The sequence below is a fragment of the Nelumbo lutea genome, chromosome 2 (assembly GCF_056320005.1).
Source record: "Nelumbo lutea isolate HS-2025 chromosome 2, American lotus-T2T, whole genome shotgun sequence".
Classification (NCBI taxonomy): domain Eukaryota; kingdom Viridiplantae; phylum Streptophyta; class Magnoliopsida; order Proteales; family Nelumbonaceae; genus Nelumbo; species Nelumbo lutea.
This window is the reverse complement of record NC_142685.1, coordinates 17,915,186-17,931,403: the sequence shown is the minus strand read 5'-3', so window position 1 is coordinate 17,931,403 and position 16,218 is coordinate 17,915,186.

The following is a 16,218-nucleotide window of genomic DNA, read 5'->3' as shown; positions in this document are numbered from 1 at the left end:
ACTCATATTATAAAAAAAACAATAAATCTATTTTATTATTACAAAAAATGATACTTTTTTTATCGTAGCAGCCAACGCTGGCAGCTATGTCACGGCTCACGGGGAATCACTGTTGCTATGATGCTTCTAACGCAGCCTAAAACCGTGAATGACCTTTTGAGTTTCATATATTGTTAAGATCCAACGTGCCATGAAAGCCCAACCTTACATGGACAAATAGACATCACCAGGGGAACCGAATCCGATCCCATTTGTCGGTAATATTTCATAGGGTGAGCAAATGGTTTATTTGGTTAAAAATCGATTTGAATAAATCTAAATTTTTAGAATCAAAATTTTAATGAAAAATCGAACTCAAATTGAAATATTGAAAAACCAAAATAATCGAAATTAAAATTTTCAGATTGGTTTTCGGTTATTTCGGTTAAAATCGAATTTCAACACTATATATATTTTAATATATATTGTAGTGTATATTTTTAATATATATTATATATTAAAAAATATATATTATACAATGTATATAATAAATTATATATTTTAATACATAATATAATACAATATAATATATTTTATACATATTATATATGTATTATATGTTAATATATATATATATATAATAGATAATAAAATCTGGCTATTCGGTTTTTTTGGTTAACTGAATTTCTAAACCTAAAAATCAAAACCGAAACCAAAATTTTACAAAATCGAAAAAAAAAATTGAACTAAAATAACCAAAAACCGAAAAAAAATAAATAAAACCAAAATCTTTGGTTCGATTTTTCGGTTTTAACCGAATAATGCTCACCCTAATATTTTATGGAGAGAATGATTGTTTTAGTCCACCTCAGAATTCTTAGTATTCTTAGTTCCATCTTACAGGTGAGATGAATCCTGACCATGGATTGATGCTAAACCCATGGGCAGGATGCAGTTCATAGAGGGGGGCTACTAGTAGACTATGGGGGGTTATAATTTCAGAATTCTGCATTGAGCTGCAGTGTATTTCTCCATTTCTCTGTATTTTATATTCTCAACACATGAGGATTTTGGATGTGATTAAGGTGTCATTCGGTGAAGTGTTTATCTCATGGATGGACCATTTCCATTCATGCCACAGGATGAATTCCCTATTCCATAGGCATATCGGTCCCGTCTATACCCCAAATTATCGTCAATAGTATTTTCTCGTGGAGGGGGTCAGTCTACAGTTCATTTTTTATATCTTACATCACATCACCCTCCAAACCTACCATTGAAGGTCTCTACCGCCAAAGATTTTTGTTGCTATGCTTCGCCAAGTCTCTCTACCATCGATATGTCGTTAGATTTGTCAGAAACAGATTTGTTAGAATCTCTCCACCGCCGGTATATTATTTTCATTTCTTTAAATATTATTTTTAAAATTTTTATTAATAAAATAATATTTTTTTTAATTTTTTAAATGATTTTATTATCATTTTTCTTGAAATTAATATTTTTTAGTTATTATTCAATTGCCAAAGCTTTTCTTTTCAATTTGTTTATCATATAAATTATATAAATTAGACATTTTATGATTGACTGTATAGATTATTTCATAAACTGAATATAAGATATATGAAATCAAAAAGTGTGGTGCGCCTATAAAACACCACTATAGATGCACAGTTTGCCTACAGTTTAGAATAGTTGCAGACTATGGTGTAGTGTGGATTATTGGTCATTGCCATAGGGTATGGTGTGGAATAGTCCACACTCATTAATTTCTCATCCACGTTATAAAACACTCCCTATATACGCTTAGAATTTCAATTTTCTTTAAATAAAATATATTATTATTATTATATAAATTTTGCCTATATTATTTATAAATTAATAATATTTGATTAATTATTTATCTATTTAACTATCTTTATCAAATATAATATTTTTTTTCTGGGGCAATAGATTTTTCTTGTTTGTTCTTTTGGCAAGCAAAAAGAAGTTTGTTCTCATTCTAACTTGTATTTGGTTTAGTGATGCAAACTGTGGTCCTTTATACAATTGAAATGTAAGAGAACATCAAAGTTATCACTAGATTTTCAGGCATCAATGACTACCTACAGAGATAAACAAGAAGTATAACTTTTGGAGGTTTGATAATTAATGTGATCTTTGGTTGAAATTTATGACAATTTGACGCTCTTCATCCATTCATCTATAATTTGAATCAAAATTGTTTTATTGCACACGGATTGAGCTTTTCCTAAAATTTGAATGAACCCTAGCCAAGCATGATAGTCGACTGTTTTATACAATTAATCGAGCTGGATGGCATCTTCCAGGTACTACAAGTTAAAGTTTTTTTTTTTTTTTCTTTAAATCTTTATCGCTATGATCCAAGGGCTAGTAAAAAAAAAGGTTTCCTTTGATGTTTTGTTATGCAATCAATGCATGCATGGTGCCGAGTAAAATTTGTTGATATTGACATTGATGGCATCATTCTGGGAGTTTTGCTCTCATCTCAATGAAAGGGGAGAAGGGGAAAAGGGAAGTATGATGGTATGTTGTCATGTTATAGAGAATCAGAGATGGTCTCTTCTTGCTGTTACATTTTGATAGAGCCTGAGTCTTCCATATTGTAAAACTAGCTTCTAATCACCATGTCCAATTTTAATCAATGCAACCCCAAAAATGGAAAGACATCCAAGGCCTTTCAAGTTTGAGATAGCCCGATGCGCCCATGAGAGGTGTAATTCGATTGTGAAGGAAACTTGGATGAAAAGGAGTGGTTTCTCAAATGTTCCAACTGCCAAATTTTGTATATAGGGTCTAAAGGATAGTGCCTTAAGAGGGGAATTAAAAAAAAAAAAACTTGAGAATATTTCAAAAAATATTGAGAACATTGGAGCTAAAGTTGAACAATGTTCTTGGGATGCTAATAGTAATGGGAATGCAAGTAGAAAGAAAAGACTTAAAAAAGAGACCAAATTTGAAGCCATTAAGAGAAAAAATCCTTTGGTCACAAAAGTCAAAGATGAAATGGCTGAAATGGGGGATAGGAACACAGATTTTTTTCATGTCACTACGATTCAAAGGAGTAGGAAACATATTGATAGGCTCATGAATAGTAATGGAAATTGGGTGGATGAGCATGAAAGAATTAGCAATATTGTTTTGAGACTTCTACCCTGACTTTTTATATGAGTCGCTCTCCGAATGACAAGAACGTTACCATAGATAAGCTACTACCATTCGAGTTGAAGATTTAAATAAGGTAAATGAATCCTCACAAAACCCTAGGTCTCAATAGGCTGTCAATGTTTTTATTTCAAAAGTATTAGAGCTTAGTTGGTCCTTTTAAGATCTAATCAGTAAAAGAAATTTTTAGATCAAGAAGTCTGTTGAAATTAAAAAAGGCTAATAAAAAGTAATTAAATAAGTAATAATAGAGTAAATTACACAGTCCTTTGTACTATGGGATCTCTGACAAAGAGCCCACGCATTGCACTTATTGTTAATAAGTATTATTAGTTTAAAGCAAGTAAAACAAATATAACTAGTAACCAATTGTTTAGGGCAACAGGGCCCAACCAGTCGATTTGCATGCTTGTTTGCAGGCCATTGGCCACTTCGAGGCCGGGTTATGCCTAATATGTCAAGCTAAATGGCTAGGTTGAGCCTGTATGTCTAGGCCCAATGGTTGGATCGCCGGTTCAGAGTAGGTCTAAGCCCGCCTAGGGGTGTTAATGGACCGGTTTTCGGTTGGATTCCGTCCAAATCAAAATCCATTTAGACGGATTGGACGGACCAATAAGACATATTGAATTTGGACGGATTGGATGAACCAGTCCATCCATAATGAATTTATATTGGATTGAACCAATATTCGGTCCATTGATAGAAGATAAGAACATAGGTGTCAATGGACTAGGTTTGAGTTGAAACCAATCTAAATGAACAGGAATTTGAACAGATTGAATAGTCTCTGGACCAATCCAAAATATTCATTGGGCTGGATTGGACCAGGTCCATTTGTAATGGACTCACATTGGACTGGACCGAATTAGACCAAATCCGGTCCAATTGACACCCTTATGCCCGCCTAATACCCCTATGGATTATAGATTATTGCACTAAACTAGTAGCCTACCTATTTGGGAGGGTTGAAGGCTAAAGGGTAGTCGCTTCTCGCTTTCCAAGGTGGGCCTTGAAATAACATAAAAGCTATTATGGCGAAAAATCAAAATAACCCAAATCAACTGTCGATTAGTTAATTTTTGGGTTGTTTGATTCAATCTCTAGTTTAAGTGTTTAAAAGCACTTTAGCTAGGTTTTCATTTCATCCCTATTGATGTTGTTCGATTTGAGGTGTTTTAATCGAGGATACAATTAAATAGTCTTGTCAATTGGATGAGGCCGAGGTGGAAGGATAAAGTCGTGCATCGAGATCTGCAACCAAGAGAAAGGTCAAAGGCCCAAGGAGTTGTTCCCTAGGTAGGTACTCCAACGCTCAAGTCAATAAAAGAAGGATGTGGCCGAGACGAGCAGGTTGAAATAGCGCTAGTCCGAGCCAATGAGATAATGTAAGCAGGTATTCAAAATGTGTAGTTCCCAAAGTCCCTTACCTCGAGTAGGGAATACCTATTTACAAATGGATAGGGCCTTTGAGGTTGTCGAGATGAGGGCATCCATCGAGGTTTTCAGGAGGTTTCCTCTTATGCGATGGAGATTGCTTCCTTGTCCGTGCGGGATAGTCCTTCTTAGTCGTGCTCTTCTGTTACGCATGGCATCAACATGGCCTAAGAGGAAGGTGGCTGCGGAAATAGCCACATGGCATCCTCGACCAACTCAACCATCACCTGAACACCACTCCCTGGTTTCGAAGTCAAAGAGTGTAGTGCTCAACCACGACTGGGTGTGGAAAAGTTTTGTAGTCCTTAGTTGAGGAACTTTTAGTTTCTTTGAGTTGACTGGCCTAGAGTAACACCGGTTTGCTAGGCAGATCGGTTGGTTCAACACTCCTACCGTTTTTGTTATGGGTCAACAGACACATCGTTTTGTCTTCATGATGCCACGTGCATACGAGGTGTGGCGTCGAATCGACATCGTTGATTTGAGCTGATCAGGACCGTTGGTCGCCCCTATAAAAGGTGAAGCGGCAAGCCATTTTACATTGTCATTTTAAGTGTGACCCTTCGGTAAGATGTCTTCATCTTCCTCTTCATCTAGATCTTGCACGTCAGGTAGTGAGTCCAAGCTAGGGTCTCACCTTGAGGCTACCGTGCTCGTGGCCTGCAAGACCGATGCCATGGGGCCAAGGTCAATGGGCTTGAGGGTGAGGGTGCCGCAGTGGAGGAGGTCGAGGTCAGGGAAACTAATGAGGCTGGAGTGAACATTGTGTTAGAAGAGGGGCTCAACGCTCCTACGCGGTTTGGCAACCGCTTTGCGTCTTTGCCCTGTGGGTTAACACTTGGAGACCTAGCTCAAATTAGGACCATTTACTGCATTCTCGAGGAGTATGAGCTAAGGTGCCCCAACATTGGTGAAAGGGCCACCTTGGCTCAACCGGGAGATCTCTACATCTACGAACACAGCCTGATAGTCGGGCTGGGGCTTCCTCTGAGTGAGGGTATCATGATGGTACTAAGGTGGTATCGCGTCTAGTCCAGCTAATGCCCAATTCCTTCAGATACTTGGTTAGCCTCCTTTGCTACACCTGAAGAAGCACCATTAGAGTTATTATTACTTCTCGACTCGACAACACAATAAGGTGCTTGTCGAAGCCCCCTCTTCAATGAAACACTAGAAGGAAGGGTTCTTCTTCATATACTGCCCGAGGGGCTAGCCATTCCCCGTCGAGCTGTCAATCCCGAGGACCAAGGTGGAGGCACCGCCCGAAGCCGAGCTGTCTAGGGAGGGGTTGCCATCAGGCAAATAGAGAGGGTAAATGTACATGAGTACACATCATTCTCCATGTTGATCTGTGCCGGGATGATGAAGCCCCAAATTGTTCTATCCTTGCTTTTGTAAGTGTCTTTCTTCTTGTTTCATTTCTTTGGCTTTAATTGACTTGTTCTCTCTGGCAAATATGGTGGTCGTTGACGAGGAGGAGAGAATGAGGCACATGTAGGCTGCCGCGCAGAGGAGGGCGGTATTTTAGTAGCAATGCCACCTAGAGGTTCTGAACCTTTGGTTGCACAAGATGTCAAGGCTAGTTGAGGGAGACATGGTGGACGTCATCTTTGATGGTTCTTCGTCGCACACTGGATCGTAGTTTGCGCCACATGGAAGTCTTGAGGTGCCACCTTCAGGTTTGGCGGAGAATGGCCAAAGTGTATAGGACGAGCTGGAGTGTCCAACCAAAGGACACTCTAGAAAGCAAAGGCATCCTCGAGCAGTTGGCTTGAGGTATTTTGCTGCCCAACATCTGAAGGGAGACCAATGAATGAACGAGCGGGGTGCTGGAGAGTGCAGCCATCAGAGAGTCTGTTGCAGTAAGGTTCTTTGCACTACCTTCTCTGTTCTTTAGTGTGCTTTGTAGAGCTCGTTAACTTAAGTTTTCTTTTTATAGGCTATCTGCACAGTAACGACACTGGTTGACTGGATGTGTGCCCTCCATCAGATGGCCAAGGCTTGGGAGTGTGAATTCTCCTATCTATAGGTGGAGTCGAGATAAGACAAGCAACAACAGCCAAGGACGAGGAGCTGTAGTGTCTGAAGAGCCGTGTGTGTGAGCTCAAGGAGGGTCGTGATAAGGCATGGAAGGCAGCCAAGGAGGTGGAGGCGAAGCTGCTTTGTGTCGAGAAGAGGCGATGGCAAGGTACAAGGAGTTCGAGGAGTTCTAGATCGCCCTCGATGACTATGCTATGGATTCCTGCAAACTGGTTTTGCTCGTTACCAGAGGAGAGTGATGCGCAAGCACCTTGAGATCGCCGGGATAATGGAGTAGTACGGTCCTTTTGACGCCGAGGAGGTTAGTAGTCTGCCCTAAACAACAATGTGATGACTCTCGAGGAGGTGATCCTCGTAGATAGCACAACTGGCCTAGAGTGATGTTCCTTTCTTTTTGTTGTTGTATGCAGCTATGTATGCCGGGCTTATGACTATACTTCCTTTTTGTTAATGAAGATTTTTTTGCCAAGCAGATTTCTTGTTGTGCACTATTCACTCCCCCTCTTTTTAAGTTATCATACTTCGGGGTTTGGTGGTGCTTGGTCCTATGCTGGCTGAGGTTTTCAGCCCCATTGCCTTGGTCTTGGGTTGGTGGAGGTGCTTGGCTTGATGCTTACCAGCCAAGGTCTTCGGCTCCATGGCCTTGGTCTTGCGCTAGCCGATGTCTTTGGTCTTAAGCTGCCCAAGGTGCTTCCATGCTCTCAACGTTGTTGGGGAGTTAAGTGGCACCTGGGCTTGGAGAGCTTCATGCTCTTTGACTGGGCTAGCCATGGCCTTTGGTTAGCTCTATTCCAACTGCAAGTTGGGAGGGTGTGTGGGGTTTGATGGCTGTCCTCTTTCCACTATGTGGTGAGGATGTCATTCCCGCGGTACTCATCGATGGTGTGTCCTGTTCTCGACCGTCTGTAATCGGTTGGGTCTCGTGATGGTTGTTATGCCTCAATCGTTATCGGTCGGTTGGATCCTTGGCGAGGTTGTCATCGTGCTGCAACCATTGGTCAACGTGGAGTTCGATCCTTGTCAGTACATCTTAGTCCTAGTGCTCTAGCTCTTCGAAGTAGGTCTTCAATGTCTAGTTTTCCCCTTTAAGGGACGTTCTGCCCGAGATGACGATGATGACCCCAACAGGGGGAGCTCGGCTGGGGGCTCATCGATGTAGTGTGGCTCTTCTCTAGATTTATGCTCTTTCATATCAATGATCCCACAATGGTATTCGTGTTGGACGGGTCTTCCAAGTGGTGGTGAAGGTTGTGGCAGCTTTTAGTGTCATGGTCGTGGTCTTAACGGAAATTGCAATACCTATCTCGATTCCTCTTATTGCCTTGGGTCTTCATCTTTTGGGGCCACCTGACGAAGTTGTAGTCGCAGATCTGCTCTAGTATCTCAACCCACAGAGCATTGAGTGGAGTAAAGTTGTGATACGTTGACAGTGGGGTTCTCGGTTTGCGTTCAGGTCGGCGACCCTACCTCTTGGCATCTCGGTCTAGTCTTTGGCTATCGTCGTCTCTACGCTTTCGATCGTGCTGGTCCTCCTTCTCCCTACGTAGCGCTTGGGCCTCTTAGGCGTTCATATACTTTTGCATGTGCTTCATGAACGCAGTTAGGTTGGGCAAATGGTTCTTTTGCAAAGAGAAGTTGAACATTGAGGAGCGCAGCCCACTCATGATGGTGGTCCAGCCACCAACCAGTCTAGAGTCTAGACTTGAAGGGCCTTGGCGTTAAACTTTGCCAAGTATTCTCTCAAGGTCTCTCATTTCCTCTGATGCACTTGCATGAGCCTGGCTGAGGTCTTCCAACACCTTTGGCCAGTGGTGAACTACGCCAGGAATTGTGTCTCAAATTACTCCTAGGAGGAAATGGACCATGGCGGATGGGAGGCATACCAGGTCCTAGCGACTCCATGGAGAGTTGTGATGAAGGCCTTCTACATAAGACCCTCGGAGGAGTTGTGCAACATCATTATCGCCTTGAACCCCTCAATGTGATCGTTGGGGTCCAAGGCTCCATTGTATATCTCAAACTGAGAGGGTCACCAGTCGGTTGGGGGAAGCTCATCAAATATCCCCTGGACGAAAACGGGTTCCTTTGTGGGTTGGCCATGGTGTTACTCTAAGGGTCGGGCCATCAGAGGAGTTGTTCTTCTATCTGCTTGGTTGCACTCCAATTCTGCCAATTGCTCTCTTAGTTCTCTGATTTCGTCATCTCTGTCGACTGGGACTACATTTGTGGACTTTTTCCCCTTTAGGGATCGCGGGCCAGTTTCAGACCAAGCTGGATTCAACTGTCGAGATTAGCAGTTGCTGTAGACATTGGCCGAGCCGTTCTTTCACCGGTACCTGAGCGGCAGAGTGATGGGATCTACTGTAGGAGTCGTGTGTGCAAAGCTGGGCTAGGGGTCAGATCTTCTAGTTGGCTATGGTCATTCGCTGTCGGATTGGGTCCTGTGCTTGTTTGCATGGTGCCTTTTGGGGACCTTGATGCAAGGATCAGGTATAGTAGGCGCCTGCGCAGCAGGGCGAATAGTTTAGGGGGTGTGAGGTAGGGAGCTACAAAGTGAGTGGTATCCCCAAGATAAGGAACGGGCTCTAGAGCGGTCAAACATGTTTATAGGCATGATTGCTTTTAATACATGGAAAGAAATTTAGGAAATGACTTTTTGTTCATTTCCCACATATAGCACCAATCACGCATTGACTGATTGTATCCTCGATTCAAAATGCCTTAGATCAGACAACATCACATCCCTTTCTCCCAGAACACGCATTGAGTGGCTAAATCTCAACAGCTGTAAAACCAATCATATTGCTTCACATCAGTCATAAAGTACATGTTAATGTTTTCGGTTAATGCAAATTACACTAGTAATCCATGATGGGATATTAGAGCCCTTATCAAGGATTACCGTTGGATAGTCCCTCTTAATAAAGACCAACATCTAAGTCAGAATGATCAAATGACTTTCAACCACCTGATCTGAGACCTTCGACCATTTGATTGGTCAAAGTTCTTCGGGTACCATGTCTTTACCATATATATATATCGCCTTTCCAATATCACAGTTCGGCTTTGATCAGTGCAACGCCGGTTTCGAACAACTTTTACAATTTTGCATTGGAAATATCTCCATACTTGCGTGGTGGAGAGATATTCCAATACGAGGTTGTAAGAGGCTGTTTGAACGATGTAAACACGAGCTTGCACCGGCCGAAACCAAACTCTTCTAGTGAACTTGGCTCCGATCGATAGTCAAATATTTGCAACTAAAATCAAATTCTCTTTCGAAAATATGTCTTAATGGATATTCAGTATAGCTATTCACCCATGGTTGGTTAGGCCATAAGTGATTCGGGCATGGACTATAAGTGGGTTCAAGTTCAGGTTCTTGGTCAGTGTTACTGCTGGCTGCTCTTGGTATATGAAGTGAAATCCTTGTATGTTTAATGATTTCTTGGAAGCATATAAACGTCACACCTTTTCTTTACACGTAAAAGCGACATGCAAAGCCACATGCAATGCATGATGGTTTCTATAAATTGCCCTCAATATTATTTTTATATTACTAGATCTACTCTATTTAATATATGTTAAAAGATGGACCTTCAAATGGTTAATGTCTTCTAGTTGGTTAAGCAACTTTTAGGCCTCTCATGTGAATGTGATAATAGTTTGGTAGTGCATGGGTTGATAATCTGATATTGACACATTCCACCTGCTAGTATTTTAGGAAAACAAGTGCAGATATAAGACAAAGCTTTTATTTATTTTTATTTATTTTTATTAAGAATATTAAAAGAATGGATTTTTAGTTCTGATTACCTTTGATTTTTGTGAAAAGACCAATTTCAACCTTTCACTTTGATGCAAAAATAGAGGGCATTTGAAACGACATTTGCAGATCCGTTAGACAATGTTTTGTGGAAATGCTAAAGTTTGAAAATGGCCACTTTTGACCCTAAAGTTTGAAAATGAGTTACTTTAATAAAGTAAGTTAAATAAATTACTTCAAGGTCATTATCCTAAAGTATTTAATTTATTTAATTAAGTAAATTAAAAAATTAAACTAATTAAGATAATTGCAAATTAAGCAATTAAATCAGTAAATTAAATTAATTAAGAAAACAAAATTAATTAATTAAATTAAGAACACGAAGCTGATCGATCCAAATAAGTATATTAAGCCAATTAAGCAAGGTAATTTAAAAACCGACCTAAAACGGAAATACTTTGGCCACCAGTTTCTAAGTTAATAGTTTGGTTGTCCGGTCCGAATGAATCAACCATGACATTTTAAAAATAAAAAATATATATATAATATAATTAAAATAAAAAAAGTGACTCAAAAACCATTTACTAGATCAAATAATATATTATATTATATTAAAATATAATATAACCAACTTCTCAAAACAACTTTGTTAACCAAGTGAATGTTTTTTTTTTTGAAAAATTCCAAGTCAAGTATAAAATGGAATTGCGCAATTGATTGGTTCCTGGTTCAAATGGTTCGACTGCTTGGGTATAAAATGGAACTAGACAACCAACCAATTTTTGGGTCGAATAGTTTGATTGCTTGAAAACTTTAACTTGGTCAACAAACTTCTGACCCAAAAGGTTGAACCGCTAATTTGTTTGATCCAGTAAATGATTTTGGGTCATTTTTTATTTTAATTCTATTATATTCTTTAGTTTTTCAAAACATCATTGGTTAATCCATTTGCTCCAAACAATCAATTAACCTATAAAAGTGACCAAAATGGTTCCATTTTGGGTTGGTTTTTAAAACCTTGATTAATTGGCTTAATTTACTTATTTAGATTAATTAGCTTTTTTATTAAATTAAATTAAGTAACTTCGTTTCTTTGAATTAACTTAATTTACTTATTAATTACTTAATTATCTTAATTAGTGTAATCTTTTAAATAACTTTATTAATGTGGCCCATAAACGGTTACCAAAGTCAGGGGTCGAAAATGGCTCTTTTTATTCCTTAAGGTCGAAATTAATCTTTCCACAAATTTCAAGGGTTGTCTATCAAAAAATCCTTAAGGCTTAGTTTGGATGCCATGTAAATATAAAATTACACCGATGTATTTGAAAAACAGCCCATTGTGTAAAAGATGAACCGGTCATGTAAAAGTTTTACACTGATGCTTGTTTGGAAGATCACCGGTTCATCTTTTGCACTCAACTGGTGTAACGGTTAAAATGACAACGAAGAAGAAGAAGAAGGAAGGGGGAGAGAACAGAGAAGCTAAGAAGCTGCTGAACAGAAAGTGAGAGAGAAGAAGAAGACAGAGAGGGGAAGAGAGAGAGGGAGTGGAAACAATGGCTGTGGATGGTGCTGTGAACGAAACGACGATGAACACAAGGAAACCGAGGTAAAAGTCCACTGCAACCGAGAGATTGCAATCCTTGCCGGTCGGCCAAGAAACAGAGCACCGCGAGCGGCGTATCAGACCCATAAACTGGAGACTGGGTGTTGCAACAGGAGAGGCTCTCTCTCGTACATGAGCCTCTTTGTTATCGTTCTCGTCGGGTGTTGTAGTCCTTGCCGGGTGTTGCAATTGGCGTATCAAACCAGGTTGCAGTCCTTACCGGGTTTTACAATTGGCGTATCAGACCCAGAAACAAGCGATGGAAAAGCTGCCAGAGAACCTCTATTCTCGTCGGAGGAAGAGAGAGAGGAAGAAGAAGAAGAAAGGAGAAGAGAGAGCGCACGAGCGATGTAATAAATACATGGAAATTTTCAATGTATTTAATACATCGATTATCGATGTAATTAAAAGGTAAAATGTACTCTGTGTAAAATTACATGTTTACCAATTATCTACAAAATCGAATCGGGGTGCAAAGTTTACCCCGGTTCGAATTTAGACCTCTACCAAACGCAGCCTAAAACAATTTACCTAATTTATGTTATCAAAACCACAAAATACAAAATGATGGGAAAATAAGTTTGACAGGAGAACTTTGTTGTTTTTCTATTTGCGGTTGAAAATCGAATTGGTGCAGTTATATTTTCCGTGGTGGGACCAGACCATGTCAGATGTACACTATTTCCAAACCCAAATACCCAATTACCTTCCCATTCGGCCAATTTCCAAGTGGATCCATCTCAACGTCATTGCCATACTTTAAATTCTAATTTTATTTATTTTTATTTGACTAAAATGTTGGTTTCCTTTGAATGTACACATTATAAATGAATTGATGACTCAGATTTTCTCCGTCTATGACTAATAGATAACTAACCATTTGAAATATTAACATTTCCCTTTCATGCTCTACATCGGCTCTTTCAGCCCCACTATATATTGGCTCTATAGATCTACTCGTAATACTCGACCAATTACAAGAGACCACGTTAGCTATCTGTACATTAATTAGGATGATGTGGCATATCATAATCGGCCCAATATCGATAGATTTTTTATTTATATAGGATTTAGACACTCATGTATCGATCTTCTATCTTCTGCCAAGAGATCCGAGGGTTTAAAATAGGTACTGATTTATTGAAAAATGGATGGAATGTTGGGAAAAAAATAGAAACTCTGAAATGGTTTAATTCTGAGGATATATATATGATGCGGCACGATCCGGGCACTCCTAACTGGCTGTTGATTGGTTCCTTACTGGCAACGGATGGCACCTGAGAAGATGAAAGGAAGGATTGCCGGGGATGTTACCCGGTGGAAATACTCCGATGCTTAAGTTAGAAAGCAAGAAAGAAAGAAAAGAAGATTCGGTAGCTAAGAGTGTAAGTCGCACTTTATCACTATACTCGAGAGATTAGAGGTCTTAAGAAGAAGCTTCTCTTCCGCCCTGAGGGCTTTTATAGGGGAGCTCTTGTCAGATCGGGTATAACTGCCACTGGGCCCCTACCGCAGCCGTTACCTGCCAGGGCTGCGCAGGTGGCCATTGTGACATATTCCTCGCCCGGGTGAGTGACACGTCTCCAAGGTGACAGGCATGCCTCTGCCTGCTGAGAGACGTGGGTGCAGACTGTCGAAAGGACAGGGACTACACCGTTAGTAAGGGACGTGGTGCAATCTGATTGGTACGACCTATCAGATAGAAGCTTCCTGATGAGTGCTCATGCGGCCCATTCGCGAGCTACTTTGTAGCGAGCTCCGAATACTTCAGGTGTACCCTAAGCACAATTGGTCCTCAGGATGACTTTGTCTGCTTGGGAGCTCGGGCGAACTGGTTTTCTTAGCTCGCAAGCTAAAGTTGCCTCGGAATATCCCTTTAGAGGTAGCTCAGGGAACCCGGAGCTCACGTTGTGGTGAGCTCCTCCCTTTGTGCGCTACGATGTAGCGAGCTGCTTTATGAGCCCGTTACTTGGTTGTACTGGGCCTTAATGCTGAGCTGCTGCTTTATGCTGAGTCAGTGTCTATGTGTCACTACTTCGCAGGTTGGGTCAAATCATCCTTCATCAATTGCCCCCCACTCCTCGAGCTAAGAGTACCGCCTTAGCGCGGGGAGTTTATGAAGTGCGATTGAATAATTTGACTGAAATTCAAACTTGATTGACTGCTTATATTAAATGTGTGCGCGGGAATCAGGGGATTTCTGACATTTCGCATATCGAAAACGCGCTGAAGTGGCTCTTAACTCCGGATGTCGTGCAACAATCATTACCTCAATCATGGGAGACGTGCAGCCAGTCACATTTCGGTTTCAGAAGGCATGCGGTCAGCTTGATTCGGAGGTGTAGTGGCTACAAAAAGAAGGGCCCCCTAGGCCTCATTTCTTTTCATGCTATCTTGCTGTCTTCGGATTTTGAGGTCGCGCATCCATCTAGTTTACCCGAGCTCTTCTATTCACTTCGTTTCATCTTTTCGATGAGTCTCAATCACTGTCAACCATGTCTAAGTATCCGTACCATACTTGTTACCGGGACGGTAACCAGAACAACGACGCTCCCTCAAGCTCGGTGGGAGCTTGGAAGCAGGTTCTAGAGGCTCGAGAGACATCCGGCGATGTGGCCTCTACTTCCCATGGGAGGGAGAGACTCAGGTCCTTAATCCTATTTTCACCTCCCCAAGGATCTTGTCTACAGTCTCCCCACTGGTAACTTCCCTTGGGAGCATGGTCCCAACGATATAGTTATTTTCCAAGAACAGCTTGAGACTGGCCTGCGTCTTCCCCTGCACCCCCAAATAGTGGAGGTGCTAAACCATTTTAATGTTACCATCGATCGGCTTCATCCCAACGCTATCCGGAACATGGTTGGGACCATTTCTTTGTGTTATGAGTACTGCCTCCCCTTGGACCTTGACATTTTTACTTTTATTCTCTGTATAAAAAATGTTGCTCCTGGAGTTCCTCCGGAGAGGCACTTTTATTACCTTTCTCCCCACCGTGGCTATAAGCTCTTGTATGAGCTACCGAATAAGATTCCTGCCTGGAAGCAGGATTACTTTGTGGTCCGTAACCCCGAGGGGTGGCCCTTCCCCATTGCTTGGAGAGGCGCCATCCAGGACCCCAGGGCCGAGCTAGACCCGAAACTAAGAAAACGATGTTGTCCTGGGCATCGGTAGGCTTCCTTTGCTCGGAATATTTGACCGAGGAGAAGCTTGTGCAGGCAGGCTTGAGCCTGGGTAGGTCGGCCTTTTAAGTCGTGTAGTGTCTTGTGACAATTGCGTACACGTATTTTGTTTCTCTTTGAACTAATATCTTGTGGTCTTTTGGCAGCCGTCATGTCTAGTGCTGATTCGCGCCGCCTTCTCTCAGGTAGCCAGAGACGCCATGCGAAGAGGACGTGCCCCAACCGGACCCCTCCTTCGGGAAGTATTGAGTTCGGGTCTACTGAGGTGGTTCTACCCTCTCCTCCGCCCGAGGTTCCAATGCCCCCACCTGAGGGGGCTAGTGGGATTAACCCTAGGGAAATGAGCTCCCTCAATCGGGGGAGGCTCCCTGTAATCCCCTTTAGCCTCGTCCTTACCCCGGGTTCCCAATGGGAAGCTGGGAAGGGGTAAATGATAATTTGGTGGCTCGCCGGAGGAGCCGGAAGGCGATCACTAATGACAAGATTGCTCAGTGGGGAAATATGGAGCTCGGGGACCTCTTCGCGTTCGCCTCTGCTCTTTGCATGGTGGTAAGTGACCTTTTTTTTTCCCTTTTTTCTCTCTTGTTTTGCCATTTTTTCGCTGCCTTCTGATCTTCTTTTTCGTCGGCAGGTGAATTCCGCCATCCATGCCATGGCTCTCCAGACACGCATCCATCGCGTCGATGCCCTTGACCAGCGGGCTACCAAGCAGAAGATCCAGGGCGAGCTCGACTGGATCCGGGGCGAGCTCCATCATACCTGCAAGGGGAGCGAGTCTTAGGAGCTGCTCGTCCACGACCAGGAGGCTCAAATTGCCCAGCTTTCTGAAGAGAGCACACGCTACAAGAAGGAATCGTTGAGGATGGCGGCAGAGAGGGAGCTCCTCAGGCAGCAGGTGTGGGACTTGGAGTCCACTCTTCTAAATCGAACTCGAAACTTTGATTAGATGGTGGAGGATGAGCAAGAGAAAGCGGTCTGGGATTTTAAAGACTCAAGAATTTCAGGACCTCCAGGCAGAGTACGGCTCG